General features: G+C 43.6%; 4 non-coding genes across 4 annotated transcripts; all 4 read right to left on the reverse strand.

Moving 5' to 3' along the window:
- Nucleotides 1-2169: 2169 nt before the first annotated feature.
- On the reverse strand, nucleotides 2170-2242 carry trnaa-agc (transfer RNA alanine (anticodon AGC)). The gene has a single exon. It is a non-coding gene; the product is annotated as a tRNA-Ala (tRNA).
- A 235-nt stretch (nucleotides 2243-2477) lies between these two features.
- On the reverse strand, nucleotides 2478-2550 carry trnaa-agc (transfer RNA alanine (anticodon AGC)). The gene has a single exon. It is a non-coding gene; the product is annotated as a tRNA-Ala (tRNA).
- A 585-nt stretch (nucleotides 2551-3135) lies between these two features.
- trnaa-agc (transfer RNA alanine (anticodon AGC)) lies at nucleotides 3136-3208 on the reverse strand. The gene has a single exon. It is a non-coding gene; the product is annotated as a tRNA-Ala (tRNA).
- A 2231-nt stretch (nucleotides 3209-5439) lies between these two features.
- On the reverse strand, nucleotides 5440-5512 carry trnaa-agc (transfer RNA alanine (anticodon AGC)). Its single transcript has one exon. It is a non-coding gene; the product is annotated as a tRNA-Ala (tRNA).
- Between the last annotated feature and the right edge of the window lie 811 nt (nucleotides 5513-6323).

The following is a 6323-nucleotide window of genomic DNA, read 5'->3' on the forward strand; positions in this document are numbered from 1 at the left end:
CTGGATCAAGTGCAGACTGCTAATGCTTTCTCTTGCTCTCACACACAGTCTCGCGGTTAAGCAAACCCACACGCGAGAAGAATACGCGCATACAAAGCAACGACATCATGCAAAATGATGCCGTGTCTTTTTTTTATGCAAATCAGATATGGATATGCAAATTCAAGCAGGTATTTTGTGAAACCCTTGGAGAATTGATTGGGATTGGCTGTCCGAAAAAGAAGTCATTTTTGGGTGTGTGTGTGTGTGTGTCTGCCATCTAGCGGCCAGTATGGGAACGTCTGGTTCACAGTGAGCCATTTTGTGTGTGTCTGCTATCTAGCGGCCATTATGGCAACTTCTGGCTCAGCGCGGTCTTATGTAAAACTGCAAGAACTGATTACTGGTTACATACATTGAGAGAGAATCAATTCAGAAAAGTCATTTTTTGTTGTTTTTATATAACCATGAATCTTGCTCAGCGTGACCCATGACCCTTCCTTTTCTTCCTATGAATTGAACTCTCTATTTGCAGAGCCTGCAGTTTATTTTAGTAACGCGTCCGACTTGGCGTGACCTCTTTCGCGCACTTTGTCATAAAGCAAGGCTGGGTTGGTGCTGCTAGTCCTTTTTTTGGGTCATCTACTATGTACACTCAATAAATAACAATAACGAAAGATTCTGCAGGGATTCATATTCGTTTTTTTCCATTGTTGGGGAACAGTTGCACGGCTGAAAAGGTTGTGATGATGAGCGCATAATCATGTTTGACAGGAAAGGAAAATGTGGCACGCGTGGGGTAAGGAAACATTATGAGATCATCACATCAGGTGAAAGACCGCAGTGCGACACATAATGAGGAACGTGTCACTGTGAGATTGCATCACTTTGTTTCACCTGCTGTGCACCTCTTGCGATAAGCGTCCGCCACTCCACTAGCTACGTTTTGCATAAATAAATAAATAAATAAGCAAAACATGCAAATAATAAAGGTTAACTAAAAGTAATGACCAAATTAATTCAATAAAATTAAAATATAATTACAATTTAAACATTGAAATACAATTAAAATTAAAAAACACAAATACAAATAAAACAAAAAAATTAAAATAAAAATGTACATATATTTAAAAATACACATTTTAATTATTAAACAAATAAACACGGAAATGAGCCTATAAATAAGAACATAAATAATAAACACAAAAACAGGTAAATAAACATGTCAATAAACACGTAAACAAACACCTAAACAATCTGAATCAGAATCCCGAAAAAACACATAAACACATAAACAAACACATAAACAAACACAGAAACAAACACCTAAACAAACACTTTAACGAACACCTAAACAATCAGAATCAGAAACCCTCAACAAACACCTAAACAAACAAATAAATCAAAATCAGCTGACAGGTGATAGAAGCTACATGCGTTTTGCATGTAGCTTCCATCACCTGTCAGCGCCAGATGTGAGACATCAAATTCGTAGTGACGTCATGTTTCTTGATGGCCTGCACCAGCGTCGCCCACAACAAACAGTCTAGTATTTTGCAACAGGTTCAAACCTCCAAGAGGACAACTGGCATAGATCAAGGATCTTTGGCACCATCTAGTGGACAAAATCAGGACAAACAAGCACATGACGAGAAAGGCCTCATGGAGCAAATGTCTTCGACCCTCCCTGGTTCAACACGCTTGATTCAAATGATCTGATAAATCAGCAGAAACACCAGTGAAACTGGTGTTCAACTGAAAAGAAACGTCATGTCTCCTTAAGCTCCTTCAATATCTCAATTTGCAGCGTAAAGATCCAAACATTTGCACCTGGTAACAGGAAATGCACTGAGCAAAAGTGGCATATTTTCAAATACACGAATGCGCGAACACTTACCTCTGGTCAGGCAACTGGTGAACAAAGACATGCGGAGGGAGGCAATGGTCAATCCCAGTCCGGTAGGGTCAGTATCCCTCACGGTTGTAACGCACATGATTCCAATCTCCAGGTTCAATAGCAGTCTTCCACAGAGCTTCCTGATGATCTGGTCATTAGAATCTGGTGTGTTGAAAACATGCAGGATAGTGGCTCTCCAGGACTTGGACTGCCCCCTCCTGGTCAAGGGTGAGATACATCTGGACCGTGATCATTCTTGAAGTCAAAACTCGTTCGCAGGAATCTAAAATGGTTGGAGGATGCGGGCATCGATCCCGCTACCTCTCGCATGCTAAGCGAGCGCTCTACCATTTGAGCTAATCCCCCATGCAGAGTATGTGTGTATACCGAACTCATGTTGGCCAAAAGACATTGGTTGTGCAGGAAATTGCCAGTATATGCGTTAGAAACGACGCAGGAAAGGATCCCAAAATTTCACACATGCTAAACAGATGGTGCGCTGTTAGAGATATTCTCCCACAACAAACGAAAAAGCCAAATGCAGTTTTGTTGATCAAAGGTCCTTCTGTGTGCTGGAGACGTAGAAGTGCTCCAAAAACGTTGGAGGATGCGGGCATCGATCCCGCTACCTCTCGCATGCTAAGCGAGCGCTCTACCATTTGAGCTAATCCCCCATAACAACTTGTTATGTCCAGTAAGGTTGTAATGGTCAGTAGACCTTCTTCACGCAGAAAAATGGAAAGATCGATGTGCTCCAAAACATGACTTGGAGGATGCAGGTATCAATTCCAGTACCTATCAGATGCTAAGCGAGCGCTCTACTACTTGAGCTAATCCGCCACATAAACATGCTCTTGCTACGAAGCTGATGTTGGTCAGTGGACCTTCTCTCTGTAGGAAAGTGGAGATATTGAATTGCCCCAAAGTACTTGGAGGATGCAGGCATTGATTCCGCTACCTCTCACATGCTAAGCGAGCGCTCTACCTCTTGAGCTAATCCCCCACAAGAACTAGCCGTCTCCAACAAAGTCATGATGGTCAGTAGACCTTCTTCATGCAGAAAAATGGAAAGATTAATGTGCTCCTAAACGTGACTTGGAGGATGCAGGTATCAATTCCAGTACCTATCAGATGCTAAGCAAGCGCTCTACCACTTGAGCTAATCCACCACATAAACTTGTTCTTGCCACAAAGCTGATGTTGGTCAGTGGACCTTCTCTGTGCAGCAAAATGTAGATATTGAATTGCTCCAAAGTACTTGGAGGATGCGGGCATCGATCCCGCTACCTCTCGCATGCTAAACGAGCGCTCTACCATTTGAGCTAATCCCCCATAAGATTTTGTTATGTCCACCAAGGTCGTAATGGTCAGTGGACCTTCTTCATGCAGAAAAATGGAAAGATTAATGTGCTCCAAAACGTGACTTGGAGGATGCAGGTATCAATTCCAGTACCTATCAGATGCTAAGCGAGCGCTCTACCACTTGAGCTAATCCGCCACATAAACTTGTTCTTGCCACGAAGCTGATCTTGGTCAGTGGACCTTCTCTGTGCCGCAAAATGTAGATATTGAATTGCCCCGAAGTACTTGGAGGATGCGGGCATCAATCCCACTACCTCTCGCATGCTAAGCGAGCGCTCTACCATTTGAGCTAATCCCCCACAAGAACTGGCCATCTCCAACAAGATCATGATGGTCAGTAGACCTTCTTCATGCAGAAAAATGGGAAGATTGATGTGCTCCATAACATGACTTGGAGGATGCAGGTATCTATTCCAGTACCTATCAGATGCTAAGCGAGCGCTCTACCACTTGAGCTAATCCACCACATAAACTTGTTCTTGCTACGAAGCTGATGTTGGTCAGTGGACCTTCTCTGTGCCGCAAAATGTAGATATTGAATTGCCCCAAAATACTTGGAGGATGTGGGCATCGATCCCGCTACCTCTCGCATGCTAAGCGAGCACTCTACCATTTGAGCTAATCCCCCCATAAAATTTTGCTATGTCCACCAAGGTTGTAATGGTCAGTGGACCTTCTTCATGCAGAAAAATGGAAAGATTAATGTGCTCCAAAACGTGACATGGAGGATGCAGGCATCAATTCCAGTACCTAGCTGATGCTAAGCGAGCGCTCTACCACTTGAGCTAATCCGCCACATAAACTTGTCCTTGCCACGAAGCTGATGTTGGTAAGTGGACCTTCTCTGTGTAGGAAAATGGAGATATTGAATTGCCCCAAAGTACTTGGAGGATGCGGGCATTGATTCCTCTACCTCTCGCATGCTAAGCGAGCGCTCTACCATTTGAGCTAATCCCCCACAAGAACTGGATGTCTCCAACAAGGTCGTGATGGTCAATAGACCTTCTTCATGCAGAAAAATTGGAAGATTGATGTGCTCCAAAACATGACTTGGAGGATGCAGGTATCAATTCCAGTACCTATCAGATGCTAAGCGAGCGCTCTACCACTTGAGCTAATCCGCCACATAAACTTGTTCTTGCCACGAAGCTGATGTTGGTCAGTGGACCTTCTCTGTGCAGCAAAATGTAGATATTGAATTGCCCCAAAGTACTTGGAGGATGCGGGCATTGATCACGCTACCTCTCGCATGCTAAACGAGCGCTCTACCATTTGAGCTAATCCCCCATAAGATTTTGTTATATCCACCAAGGCTGTAATGGTCAGTGCACCTTCTTCATGCAGAAAAATGGAAAGATTAATGTGCTCCAAAACGTGACTTGGAGGATGCAGGTATTGATTCCAGTACATATCAGATGCTAAGCGAGCACTCTACCGATTGAGCTAATATCCCAAATGAACTTATTCTTGCCACGAAGCTGGTGTTGGTCAGTGGACCTTCTCTGTGTAGGAAAATGTAGATATTGAATTGCCCCAATGTGCTTGGAGGATACGGGCATCGATCCCGCTACCTCTCGCATGCTAAGCAAGCGCTCTACCATTTGAGCTAATCCCCCACAAGAACTAGATGTCTCCAACAAGGTCGTGATGGTCAGTAGACCTTCTTCATGCAGAAAAATTGGAAGATTGATGTGCTCCAAAACATGACTTGGAGGATGCAGGTATCAATTCCAGTACCTATCAGATGCTAAGCGAGCACTCTACCACTTGAGCTAATCCGCCACATAAACTTGTTCTTGCCACGAAGCTGATGTTGGTCAGTGGACCTTCTCTGTGCAGCAAAATGTAGATATTGAATTGCCCCAAAATGTTCAGAGGATGCGGGCATTGATCCCACTACCTCTCGCATGCTAAGCGAGCACTCTACCATTTGAGCTAATCCCCCATAGTATTTTGTTATGTCCATCAAGGTTGTAATGGTCAGTGGACCTTTTTCATGCAGAAAAATGGAAAGATTGATGTGCTCCAAAACGTGACTTGGAGGATGCAGGTATCAATTCCAGGACCTATCAGATGGTAAGTGAGCACTCTACCGATTGAGCTAATACCCCACAGGAACTTGCTCTTGCCACGAAGCTGGTGTTGGTCAGTGGACCTTCTCTGTGCAGTAAAATGTAGATATTGAATTGCCCCAAAGTTCTTGGAGGATGCGGGCATTGATCCCGCTACCTCTCGCATGCTAAGCGAGCGCTCTACCATTTGAGCTAATCCCCCACAAGATTTTGTTATGTCCACCAAGGCTGTAATGGTTCGTGGACCTTCTTCATGCAGAAAAATGGAAAGATTGATGTGCTCCAAAACGTGACTTGGAGGAGCAAACGCTCTACCATTTGGGCTGATTCCCCACAAGAACTGGATGTCTCCAACAAGGTCATGATGGTCAGGAGACCTTCTGCATGCAGAACAATGGGAAAATTGATGTGCTCCAAAACTTGACTTGGAGGTTGCAGGTATCGATTCAAGTACCTATGACATGCTAAGCGAGCACACTACCACTTGAGCTAATCACCCTCAGGAACTTAATCTTGCCACGAAGCAGGTATTGGTTAGTAAACCTTCTTTGTGCAGCAAATATAGATATTGAAGTGCTCTAAAATACTTGGAAGATGAAGATTGAGGCTTGCTTGACGTACCGTTCGACCATCCACAATTAAATACTTGACGTAAAGGATTTCACAATAAAACAGCAATTAGATGACACCGCAACCCAAAAACAGAGCATACAGTCCGCAGACACCCTACAGTCATTGTTTGTGGACATAAGAAGATGCTTTTAAATCAATTGCGTTTATTGACATTCAGCCAACATGCAAACTTGAATGTGTCCTAAGCTGCTCGGTAAAAAAAACATTGACGTCAATTCTCTTAATGTTAAGATTTCAACCAGCAGACAAAGCGTCTCAGTGCTTCTAACCACCGAAGGAATGGGATAAATCCAAGACTGCATAATCCACAAGATTTAAGGCGCGCCGGTATTTTTTATTTATTTATTGTGCGTGTTGGCAGGTAGACCGAACAAACTAGC

This window comes from Hippocampus bargibanti, linkage group LG19 (genome assembly GCF_051943395.1).
Source record: "Hippocampus bargibanti isolate YZ-2025 linkage group LG19, ASM5194339v1, whole genome shotgun sequence".
In the NCBI taxonomy this organism is placed as follows: domain Eukaryota; kingdom Metazoa; phylum Chordata; class Actinopteri; order Syngnathiformes; family Syngnathidae; genus Hippocampus; species Hippocampus bargibanti.